The sequence below is a fragment of the Protopterus annectens genome, chromosome 5.part0, assembly GCF_019279795.1.
Source record: "Protopterus annectens isolate FY-2018-M chromosome 5.part0, PAN1.0, whole genome shotgun sequence".
Lineage (NCBI taxonomy): Eukaryota > Metazoa > Chordata > Ceratodontiformes > Protopteridae > Protopterus > Protopterus annectens.
Window position 1 is genome coordinate 41,722,858 of NC_056735.1, and position 13,516 is coordinate 41,736,373.

Genomic DNA, 13,516 nt, shown 5'->3' on the forward strand with positions numbered 1-13,516 from the left:
GTCTGGGACTATTACTGAGGCATAGAAAAATCTGTCTAACCAATGAAGAGTGTACTTCACCAAAACTATCCTTTTCTTTTTGTTTGTCTGGGACTATTAGTTGGATGCAAATAATTCTAACTGGCAGAGGATGCTACATCAAGATGCTTAGATTATAGACTTATTGGACTTTGTCATCTCTACCTTTAATTCTTGACCATAAGCAACGGGAAATAACATCCACAGATTCAATTAGACCTTTTCCATCAACAATCTGTCTGTATGAAATATTTTTTTCTTTCTGTGACTACAATACTATTTTCTACGTAAAATCAATTTTTTTAAAAGTAAAGAGTTTTCATCTGTTCATTTAACAAATACAGTGTCTGATGTTTTATTTTCTTAATGAAGAGAATTGTCTCAGCACTGGCATGACCATTGCTATCTGCTTTTTTGGGAAAAAAAAAGAGAAAGATTGAGTGTTTGTCCATTAGCTATCATAATCTAATGTTGGTTGGATCATTAAAATAGTCATGAGTAACTGAGGTTGCAGCCTACCAGAAATGTAGGTAAGGGGTACTGACCCTATTGAAGTATCAGTGGATTCTCTTGGGAAGCTTGTGAGTAGACATCTGTTAAGTCTCAGTTACCTTGGCAAATTGAAATTAGAAGGCACTAGGCTTAGACTAAAATGGGCAAAACCCTACACCATCAGAGATTATAAGTTTGCTCTAGAGTGCACAATGTATAAATTACTTAAAAGTAACTCATAACTCTCATAATGCAAGGTTATACAGTGACACGTACTGTAAGTTCTTACCACTAATCACCTACATGAAGTTGCATACATATCTGGCAGGCAGTGTTGTACATCTGGGCTCTACGAGTCCCTCGATCTGCCACATACCATACTGTTTTACTATAGTAAAACACTGGTCTCCTTTAAAATACTACTTAAGTTGTGAAGACAAAATTATTAGATGGTATCAGAACAGTTAAATAACAATTACTTTACTTCTACAATCTCATAGTCATACAAATGACGGGTCTTGAATGAGCATAAATTAACTTTATTATAAATATATATATTTATGGGCGGCCACGGTGGTGCAGCAGTTAGTGTTGCCACCTTACAGCAAGAGGTCCTCTGGTTCGATTCTCGGCTTGGGTGCCTTCTGTGCGGAGTCTGCATGTCCTCCTTGTGGTCGCGTGGGTTTCCTCCGGGTGCTCCAATTTCCTCCCACATCCCAAAGACATGCAGTAGGTGGATTGGACACTCTAAATTGGCCCTAGGTGTGAGTGTGTGTGCATGTGTGCCTTCTATGGAAGGTTGGGTGCCGGGCTGGCAACTCTACACCATAAAAACTCCACTGCCAATCATGAGCGAACTGATGATCCACTGTGGTGACCCCTAACCGGGAAAAGCCGAAAGAAGAAGAAGAAGAACAAATATATATATTTATATTGCATTGCCCACCTCCCATCCTACAAGTAATGAAAAAATGTGGCCTGTATGCTATGTATGTGCATTCTGTAGGTGCAGGATTGATATCTGTGTGTGTTTGTATAAAATCTGTGTATCTGATTCCATCAGCTGAATTAACATAAAAAATATCAAATATATCTGAATGGCCACTTGACAGAAATAAAAACACGTCAAACACGGGGGGAGGGAGATTGTGGGCATGGTTTGCATGGCGTAATATGGATGCTTAAACCTTTTCTCCTGGTCATCCCAGATAAAGTAATTTCTATTAATTCCAGCTTTTGGTCACTGACTCACACTTCCCCTTATGGCTACCAGTTTGAAAATAACTGCAAAATAAGGGGGGAGGGAGCTTTTGTAATGCTTCAAAAAAGCAACCCTCTAATGAAAGACTTTTAACCCTGTTTGACTGGTTGTCGGTAATTATCTTGAAAATGAGAGGCAAGTGTCATATAATAGCAGACCAGGATTAAGCTGGATGAAATGCTGAATAATTTCTTAGCTCCAAAAACAAAAAAATAAATTATATTAAGAGTTGAAGTCACAGGATGAATGCACGAACCAATGGAGTTCCGCATTTTGTGGCAGATAAAGGTCTACAGCCACATTTTAAATTTTAACTTAACAAACTTATTGAATTACTAAACGTTCTGAACTCCACAAATGAAAGGGTTCCTAGAGTAAGACCAGCTTGGGGGAATCTGGCATGTGCATGTCACGTTCCAGTCAGCCTGGATTAGGGATTGGTTAATAAAGTTCAGCAGTAGGAATAAAGGAATTATTTGAAGAATCGCTTGCTCCATTTTTAGCAGATTTCCCCCAACAGTTATTTAAACTGCTGCAGGAAATGGTGGTTTACAGAAAAGATCTAGTGTTCAATGGATATAAAATGGTCCTGTTATACCCAGCACTATTACTGATAGAAAAAGATGGCACCAGGGGAGTATTTTATTATATTCAGCAGGTAAAAAGCTTCATTCACAAAATGAGGGTACAGGTTCAGGTTTTGTGGGACAATAGTGGGGAAGACCACTGGACAGACAAAGAGATTGGATGTGAATTGGTGTGAAACAAAAGGCAGAGACCATGCCCCTTAAAGTAAATCCATGGGTGCACTTAAGAAAAGAACAGAACCACCAACAGCAAAGGCTCTAGGGGAGACCAGGGGAACTTTTCTTAAAAACCTGACAGCTGATACCAATGATAATGCTTCACTGGATGATAATACTATCGCAGGAGGCACACTGCAGGAAGTGTGCTCTGGTCTTTAGGAGCATAAGGCATTCCTGAGTTGGTTTAGACAAGTTCCTCGAAAGAGTTGTAAATCATAAAAGTTTGGTACTTCAACAGGCAATATAAGCTCCTCCAGTGATTGACTTTGATTGGACAAATTTTGGGGATGTTCTCACTCTACAGCTGAACAATATTGGATGGCTAAGGAACTGAGTACATTGTTTGACTGATACTATCTAAGCAAAGTAGTAGGACAACCCTCGCCTCCTACTATCAACTTCCTGTGCTGTTTATGCCTCACCAGTTTTCATCAACCTCCAGGCCACAGAGAACGACAAACTTGAGCAACAACAAAGTAACCAGATCTTCTCACAACTGCATTGCCCTTAAGCACCTTACATGGCTACATCTACCCCACTACCTCTCCCTCCTCAGCTACAAGTAGCAGACATTGTAGTACATCACCCTTAAAGGTGCCCTCCCCTAGGCTGTTTGTTACAAAAGTACACCCCCAACTAGAAGCTCTGCTATAGTGATAAACATGTTCTCATGGTTCAAAACTCTAACATCATAGCTGGAACCGCTCAGTACTCCAGCCATGTTTTCAAGGCCTATTTCCTATTTGACTCACTGAAAACTCAGATGTCTTCAAAACTAAACAAGAACAACAACTCCATAACCATTGGCTGTGCTGCTACTACATGCCAGGATACAAATAACAAATAAATATTTAAATAAATAAACTGTAGCTGGCATTTACTCCAACTAGAACCATGTGTTATCTTACAATCTATAGTTTCTATAAAATGATCTACATCCTTGTATCAAATTAAAACTATAAACTATTGTTTGCTGTATAAGACTAAAACTGTAAATTACTATTATCATAGAATTCCATTTCTAGGTTTACCCACTTCTCTTCTATACATTTTTTTAAACCTACCAGGTAGCAATACTACAATAATAGTGATGTACTTCGAATTCTGTTGAACCACCTCTGCTGTTTAAACACACTTACAGTATACTGCTCCAAATATGTATTTGTAAGCCCTTTTGTACCAATGTATAACGTCTTATATATTACTGTTATGCACATATAATGTTTTAGTATTTGCACAGAATATGAAAATGGGATAGCAGAATGTATTGTTCTTCAACATTATGTATATGGAACATTTCTCCCCATCCAAGAACTTAAAAAAGGGGCTCATGTCCAACTGGACTTTCCCAGAAGACAAAACAAAAACTAAATAAATAAAAGCTTTGTTGACAAGTGTTCCACCTACTGAACTGATTGCTCTCCCCAGTGGTGTCTTCCTCTGATGATGCTGTCACGGCTCACTATTGAAATGTTGACAGTCTAAATGCAGAGTACCAAAAAGCCAAAAAAAAAAAAAAAAGACCAAAAACACAGGAGAAGAATAAATCTCAAAAATTGCACTTCTCATTTAAAATTCATTTTGCAGGGGGGAGGCAAGCTCTGCTACACCTTCCCTAACTTTTATATACCATCTTCGAGATTGCCATACCTTAGAGGAAAGGCAATATTCTGAGAAATGTCATCTCGGTCTTAATTCGTAGCAGGTATTCCACCTCTTCATTTTAACAGTTGATTAGACACCGTGGACTATTATTTTGTGTCCCTGTTTTTTAGACATCAGCATATGAAGTATACTTGAAATGAGCTAAGCACTTCAAAACTGTTGACTGCCTGTCGCATTTCACCTTTGATGGATCTCATGGACAGCTGTCTCTATAAACTGTATTAATGTCAGTTTGCACTTTTCTAGTCGAACAAGTGGATTGTGCTCCTGCACGTACCATTGCTTGAGAATGCTCATGTAGATGTTAGTAGTAACTCTTGACGGTTTGTTGCTTTAAAACTGTTCACTGTGCTGTTATTTGTTATAAGCATTAGAGAAAGTTTTTGAGTAGATATAAGAACCAAGGCTAGTTAGTTTAGATATTAACTGGGAAGAGGGGTATGGGGATTTCTTAAAATTGTAAAGAGTTGCTCTTACATCTGACAGCTGCCAAGGACCCTTTATCTCTGGTGTAAGTGCCAATTAGTCAGTAAACATGTCTTTATTCTAGCCTAGGGGATGTCTCTTGATTCTTTGCTGGGGTGAGGCAGGGGCGTCAGCACTGAGTGTGATTGGCTGATTGTCACATCTCCTGATGGTTGCCTAGCAAAATCTTCAATCTGAGTGGTAAGCTTCTTTTTTTTTTATTTTGGAATTTGGGAGGCGGCTTCCACCCCATCAGTATAGGTAGAATACAACAGAGGATATGAAAGAAGGACACCCAGATAATTTGTCTTGAAGACGCAAAACGTTAAATAAAGGACGGTCATAAGTTTAAATCTGGAAAATTTAGAATGATTTTTGCTGACCATAAGCCATGAGGGACAAAAGCTAAGTACTTTAATTGATCTATAATTTCCAGGATTTGACAACACCTCAAATTATTGTGAGTTGAAAGGGGCGAAGGATCATTTGGAAGCGGCAAGTAAATAGAAGGAATTGGACTAAGGGAACATATATACACCAAAAGATGATAATTAAAATTACTTGGAGGAATTTTTGGATGTTTGGCAAGAAGTCATATTTCCAGCTCATGTTACCATTTTAGCATGGAACTTTAATTTTATTCTAATTGAAGCAGCTTTGTTGAATTAAATTACAGCACATGACTGGATCGATATTTGGAGGGAGAATCATCCTGACCTTCTCCATAAATTTAGAACAGGAAGGTAGCAGAACTGATTTTCCCCACATACCAAAATTTGTTATAAAGTTCATACTCTTATTATTTTGATCATACACCACTATCTGTAGTAATAAATATGGACAAAGTAGCCCAAAATTTAGAAACTGTAGGTGGAATTCCACTAGGGAAGAATTTAGGTCTACTATTTCAGATGCATTTGCAAGAAATGAGAGCTCTGATGTTTCCAGTAATAGATCCTGGAGGGAGAACTGTAAGGTCACATACATGAAGATCCTCTGAACAGAGAAGGGATGTGGACATACCTTTCAACATCTAAGAGCAAGAAATCTGGATAAAACCAATGGGGGGGGGGCAAAGGCCCAAAATCAGGGGGCAGGTATTAAATATTGCTCTTACAAATGTAGAACATTTCTAGAGTAATAAGTTTTGTGTTAGTGGGCATTTCTCTGAAGGATAAGAATTCTGAAACTTAAATCTCTGTCATTCTTTAGTGACTTCATTTTCAATGATTTGCCAGAAAACCACAAATTTTATGTGCAAAAGACCAAAAAAAGAAAACAAGTAAAAATGTGGACATTCTGCAAAAATGTGGACAGTGGAGAGGTATAGATATAGAAGAAAGAAAAAGAAAGTATATTATTTAATTTTATTTTACAATTGTTTAAAATAGACCTAAAAGTTAAAGCATTTAAGGAGGTGCAAAAGGACATAATTAAATCAGGGGGCTCTAAGCAATTATTATATCAGGAAATGGATTATCCACGGAAATGAATTTGCTGGAATGTACTAAAGCAGAAGCAGATCTTTTGAGGATGGGGAAGTTTGTTGGTGCATAAAAGGAAGGGGCGATCTGAGGTGCTTACCCTGGGTTTTAAAGCAATGGGTTTCACAGGTGTTAGTACAAGTATTGACCAGAGAATTAATTTCTGGAGATAGGGAATTTAGGAGATTCTTTTGTAATTACTATATACCTGTATAACCTTGTCCAGTAGAGTACAGCTTTTGCATAGAGTGGCACTGGGCAACAAAGGGTGTAGGGCCTTCAAAAACACATCACATAACACATAAATAGCCAAAGCAGTCTTTAATTGAAATTAATAAAGTGCCAGCCATTAATCGTTTCCCTGCAGAAAGTATGTGTGTGTGGTTCATAGGTGGGTACTAGGCTATCGGCCCTGGGGCCTATAGAAGCCCAGCCAAACAGGTACCCTGGTTTTTGCCACCCAAGAAAATTATTTTCCTGTGCCACTGTCGAGCAGAGCCACAGAGGTGATCCCCGGGGTGAATTTCTTATTTCCCATCCAATCATCAAGATTTTTCTTGAAGAGTGCTAATGAGGAGCTTTGTTTGATATAGATAGGTAGTTTATTCCAGAGTATGGGAAGTCTCTGGGACAGGAATCTATCCTTCTGGCATGTTCTGTTTATTGTGGTGACAAGGTTTAGGTCCCTAGATCGTGTAGCTCAGAGGGATTGGGATTTCTTTAAGTGGAGCATGTCCAATAGCTCTGGGTTTGACATAGCTTTGTATGTTAGGCAGAGATCACCTCTGAGTAGGCAATATGCGACGGAGTAAAGCTGGAGATTTTTGAGACGGTCTGCGTAGGGCATCTGTTTGAGGCCGGTAATCCTCTTTGTGAGGTATTTCTGCGGCCTTTCCAGTTGTTGTAGATGTCTTGTGAGGTACATACCAAAAGGGGCACTGTACTCTATAATGGGTCTAATGAGTGATGAGTAGAGGGGAACAATGACCTCTTTTTTTCTGGATGAGAAACCTTTTGTGATGAGGTGTGCCATGTAGAAGGATTTCCCGACTACTGTGGCGATGTGATTATCAAAAGAGAGAATACTGTCCACCTGTGTCCCAAGTTCTCTTATCACACCCCACTGGGGGGGTGTTGGATGAATGGCATGTAAATGTACAGGTTTTTAACCTCACGATTTTTCAAGAAGCATACATACTGCCCACAGTCAGACAATCACAACTGTTATCCCCAAACTAAAATGGAATTCTTTCACTGAGCAATTTTTATCCAACATCTCTTATAACATTAGGTTTAAAAATATTTCCCCTAAGACTTGAAATTCTTTTACAAAAGTTAATCCAGAATGGGTGAATGGATTTATCAAATGAACAGATATTTTGCACAAATAGTGGGGTCTTGTTTAAACATAGACATTCTCAATGCAGGCCATGGTTGGTATTTTTGATAGAAGAAGGCATTCAAAGCAGTGGATTAGGTCTTCTTGTACAAAGTACTTGAATATAGGAAATGGAGGATTCTTTTGTGACCTTGATAAGAAATCAGGAAATCTCTACATCAAGCCTTCATTTAGAGTTCTTTGTCAATGGAGGGCTATCATAGCCAGGCGTAACAGAAAGAGGGACCAGACAGACGTGTCCCCTCTCTCCTGGTCTATTTGTGTTGGTTTTGGAAAAGATTGCTTTTCAGGTTGGAGATGTTTTGCAGTTTCAACATACCCTGCATGGGACAGTTAGCTCATTTCTACCTTTTGAGGACAATTGTGTTCTGATGAGTAATAATCTTCCAAGTGTGCTGGATGAGGTCTTAGACATTTTTCATCTGTTGAGGAAAGCTTCAGGGATGAAAAGTAATCTTACTAAGTATGCAATGCTGAAATGTGCAGAACCAAATTATGAGTGGAACAAGACGGAGATAACAATAGTGGATCCCTCCCAAATCTTGGTAAGGAAGACTGTCATAAACATGGTAGATAACCTCCTGGGCTTAATGAGTGCAGTGAAAAACATGCTTCTGAAGTTGGCTAAGTTCAAAATGCTTTTTGGGAAAATTCAGGCACTGGAAGTGAAGGTTATCCATTTGAACCTGTATGTAATTAGGAATATCCAAGTCTCAGGAAGCACCCTAGTATAGCATTCCTGTAGGATATTGTAAACACCTTGATGAGAGTGGAAGTTGGTATTCCAAGGTTTTATAGCAGGGTATGTGGTACTGTATGGATTAAACCAGTTTATTTAGGGTAACAATGAGACACAGAAGAGGATTCAGGACAGGCATTTACTATAAATGACAATTCAGTTTATATGCCTCAAAAATGGATTCTGCAAGTTTTCATAGAGAGTATAGAGACAGGTGATCTGAAATGGTGTTGAGGACCCATGGGAAATATTTGGCATCAAATTATGATTAGAAACAGAGAAGGTAAACAATTCAAGCAACATTGGTTAGGAAAAAAGATTCACAAACCTCAGCTTTGACCGGCTAAGATGTAGCTGTATTCAACTGGACGTATAAGAGAATTTAAGTACCTTTTTATCTGCACTTTTTTTCAAATAATACAGTATTTCAATTGATTTAATTGTGTTGCATGAATATTAACTGAATTGGAAGCTTTGACTCTGTTCTTCAGTTAGTGCTTGCTTGAATTTTATTGTCTGTTAGTAATTGTAGGTGTGGGGGTAGCCGCATTCTTTGATTTCCTGTCAATGCCTATTTAAGTGGTACAGTTTGAAATATTTTCTGCTTAAAAACCTCAGCTTTGGCTGGCTAAGATCTAGCTGTATTCAACTGGACGTATAAAAGAATTTAAGTACCTTTTTATCTGCACTTTTTTTCAAATAATACATTATTTAAATTGATTTAATTGTGTTGCATGAATATTAACTGAATTGAAAGTTTTGACTCTGTTCTTCAGTTAGCGCTTGCTTGAACTTTATTGTCTGTTAGTAATTGCAAGTGTGGGGGTAGCCACATTCTTTGATTTCCTGTCAATGCCTATTTAAGTGGTACAGTTTGAAATATTTTCTGCTTAAAAACCTCAGCTTTGGCTGGCTAAGATCTATCTGTATTCAACTGGACGTATAAGAGAATTTAAGTACCTTTGTATTTGCACTTTTTTCAAATAATACAGTATTTAAATTGATTTAATTGTGTTGCATGAATATTAACTGAATTGGAAGTTTTAACTCCGTTCTTCAGTTAGTGCTTGCTTGAATTTTATTGTCTGTTAGTAATTGCAGGTGTGGGGGTAGCTACATTCTTTGATTTCCTGTCAATGCCTATTTAAGTGGTACAGTTTGAAATTTTTTCTGCTTAAAAAACTCAGCTTTGGCCGGCTAAGATCTAGCTGTATTCAACTGGACATATAAGAGAATTTAAGTACCTTTTCATCTGCACTTTTTTCAAATAATACATTATTTAAATTGATTTAATTGTGTTGCATGAATATTAACTGAATTGGAAGTTTTGACTCTGTTCTTCAGTTAGTTTTCCCACCTACCCTCCTTGTTTCTGTTTTGGTGTTAATCTTAGTGGTTTGAAACTGCCCGCCCCTCTTGTAATTTTGTGCTTGGATACTCCTTCTGGGCCCATCTCATTTGCTCACTCAACTGAGTGCAGTGAGATCATATTCTGATTTCAGGCACTCCTACTGTATACAAAGAAAGCATCTGGGAAAGAGAACAAAAAAAATTAAGCTTGTTTCCTGCCTTTCCTGTTAAGTGGTCTAGACTGTTTGTAGGCTTCTGAGCCCCCAAGCCCTTTTGTGTTGGAGGGAAGCCTTCTAGCTTAGTTTTGTTTATTATAACTAGCCAGTTTTCTAGTTTCAGCACTTGAACTCAGCACTTGTTCAGAACTCATTGTAAGCACTACATAAGCTGCAAATTACTACAGCACTCAACTTTCCTCACTTGTCTAGAGGAAAGCAGTTTTTAGTACTTAATAAATAAGCACCTATCCAGGCATGTCTAAGGGTCAGCTCCCAGTGATTTCTCCTGTCTACCTGATGAATCTGGGCATCTTGGGGCAATGCAGCAATTGCCTCATGTACACAGACAACCCTCTACTCCTACCACCCAACACTACAACCTGTGAGAGATGCACTTATATAGCCAAACTGGAAGCAAAGCTCTCTTCACCCAAGACTGGACTAGACAGTCAAGAGGAGAAGGTAAACACTTGCACCACACCACACTCATCACATAGTCCCTCAAAACCTACACCACCAAAACACACACATAGAAACACAAAACACACACCTACATTCACGGAGGCTCTCAATAAAAACCTGCCCAAGCATCAGAGACATCCAAAGCATAAATGCAAGCAAACTCCACCCCCAACACAACCCAGATGACACATAGCCCACAAATTCAGTGTGCCACTCAACCACAGCCCATAAGGCATAACAACATACCCAACACTCTAGTCATAGGTGACTCTATAGTCAGGCACACTGATGTTCCACTCACTAGACTAAACAAGGAGAAAGTTACTGTCAGCTGCCTGTCAGGTGCCAGGATCCACCACATAATGCATGCACTCAGGTCACTCCACAATAAGTACAAATATGACACTGTCATTGTCCATGTTGTTGTGAATGACCTGAGACATACCTCCCTGGACTACATGAAAAGAGACATGGAGGAGCTCTCCGATCTTGTATCCCAGGCAGGTATGACCCTAACCCTGAGTAGCATCCTGCCAGCACCCAGAATGATACCACAGTACAAGGACAAAATGATTGACTTCAGCAATTGGCTAAGCTTCTGGTGTCATTCTAAGGGGATCCAGTATTTGTCTGCCTGGGACGACATGATCGACAGACCACAATGCTTTGCCAGAGATGGCCTGCACCTGTCGCCCTTAGGATTCCAGATACTGGCTAAGGCTCTTGCCACCCCTATAGTGCCTTTTTTAGGCAAAGTTCAAATGACAAAGTCATCACCGTAACAGGTACAAGCAAGCAAAATCTGAAGGTAATGCTACTCAATGCTAGAAGTCTACACCTCAAAATGCACTCAGTCGAGACACTCCTTAAAATGGAGAACATTGACATCTATGCAGTGACAGAGACCTGGTTCAAAGCTCCAGAGAGCACCCCTGCATTACCAGACTACAATTTATACCACACCTTTCGGCCACCTAACCCAGAATGAAGCACTAAAGGCAGAGGCGTGTCCATATTCATTAAGGATATCCACACCTCCAGGCTAGTTGCACAGCATAATGCATCCGAGATTATCCAAGTGCAACTAACTCTGGGCAAGACCGCAATCCAAATTGTAGCTTGCTACAGATCCCCCACCATGCCCCAGGATTCCAACTCCTCATTTCTTAATAAACTGGAAAATATTAGGCTACAACCCAAAACCCTAATAATGGGCGATTTCAACTACCCCACCATTAACTGGGAAAACTACTCATGTACCAACTTTTTTGCTCAACGTTTTCTAGAATTCACAAATTCCAGTGCCTTGGATCAACTTATTCACACCCCCAGCAGGGGCAGCAATATCCTAGACCTGGTCATTACCAGCATGGGAAACCGGTGTTCCACACCAGAGGTCAATTCCTCGTTGGTCAAATCTGACCACAAGCTAATCAGCCTAGACATTCACATCCCTCCCCCACCCCCAATTAGGGAAACCATCGTAAAAAAACTTCTCCAAAGCCAACTTCACACTTCTTAAGACAGAAGTGGCAAACTTCACGACACCCATGTAGATGGACAATAGAGGTATGACTGCTGAATCCTACACAAATGCACTTTATAAGCACTTACACGAGTGCATGGATCATGCTATCCCTAACAGAACCAAGATGTTATCCACCAAAAAAAGGAAGCCAATCTGCTGGTCCTCTGCCATAAACAAACTCTACAACAGAAGAAAGAAACTGTTGCAAAAAAGAGTAAAATCTCATGACTGGAGGAACTCCCTGGTCAACCTCAGTAAGAAGCTGAGATCCCTCATAAAATCCTCCAAAGCTAGTTATGAAAACAAAATTGCCACTGACTCTAAAGACAACCACAAAGCATTCTATAGCTATGTCAAGAATCTCAATGGGAACACTCAGATCTGCTCTGAGTTACAGCACAATGGCGCTAAATATACAGAACCAACTGATATTGGCAACATCCTAGCAGATAGGTTCAGTGCTAACTTTACCCCCCCTCTCACCCCCTAGTGGGCCCATCTCTATACTGGAAGAAAGTTCCTATAATCATGGCTGCACAGGTAAAAAACACACTCTACAAAGCCAAGAACACAGCATCCATGGGACCTGACAATATCCCAGGCTGCGTTCTACACGAACTACAGAATGAACTGGCACCCTACAGAAGTACCATGTTCAATCATAGCCTCACCTCAGGCTTTGTACCCACTGAATGGCGCACCGTGGATGGTTATCCCACTCCACAAAGGTGGAGCCATGACGGACCCCGGGAACTACCGCCCCATTAACCTGACGAGCCTGGTCTGCAAGGCCATGGAACGTATCATCATGGAACTCATAAACAAAGACATTGGTAATCTCCAAACTCTGGACCCTACCCAGTTTGGATTTTAAAAGGCAGATCATGTCTCCTAAACCTGATTGACTTCTTTGAAGCAGTCACTAAAGCCATAGATGAGGGTAAAATGGTTCACACAGCTTATCTAGATCTCGCCAAGGCTTTCGACACCATCCCCCACTCTGGAATTATAGATAACCTCACTAAACTAGGTACAAATCCCTGTCGCAAAATGGGTTGCCAACTGGCTCACGGACAGAACCCACACTGTGAAAGTAGCAGATCCCAAATCCGACTTCAGACCAGTGACAAGTGGAGTACCACAGGGTACAGTCCTGGGTCCTCTCCTGTTTGGTATCTACTTCTCTGAAGTGCAGGCTAACACAGAAGGTCTTTGGCTAACAAAGTTTGCAGATGACTGCAAACTAGGAGCCATAATCGAAACTCCTAATGATGTGGACAAACTACAAAAGGGCCTCACTGAGACAGATACCTAGTGTCAAAGCCATGGCCTGAAGCGCAATGCCAAAAACTGTATTGTCATCCCCTTTGGTAAAAACTCTGTACCCATGAACTACCACATAGCTAGTAGTCTACATAATGCCAAAAATGTGATAAGAGACCTTGGGACAAAGGTGAACAGTAGTCTTTCCTTTGATAACCACATCGCCACAGTGGTCAGGAAATCCTTCTACATGGCTCATCTCATCACAAAAGGATTCTCATCCAGAAAAAAAGAGGTCATTGTTCCCCTCTACTCATCACTCATTAGACCTCACAAAGAGGATTACTGGCCTCAAACAGATGCCCT

The 13,516-nt window shown here is 40.0% G+C and overlaps 1 protein-coding gene across 2 annotated transcripts in view; it reads right to left on the reverse strand.

Moving 5' to 3' along the window:
• The window catches only part of COL8A1 (collagen type VIII alpha 1 chain), a 645,551-nt gene that overhangs the window by 275,646 nt on the left and 356,389 nt on the right, over positions 1 to 13,516 (reverse strand). The window lies entirely within an intron of this gene.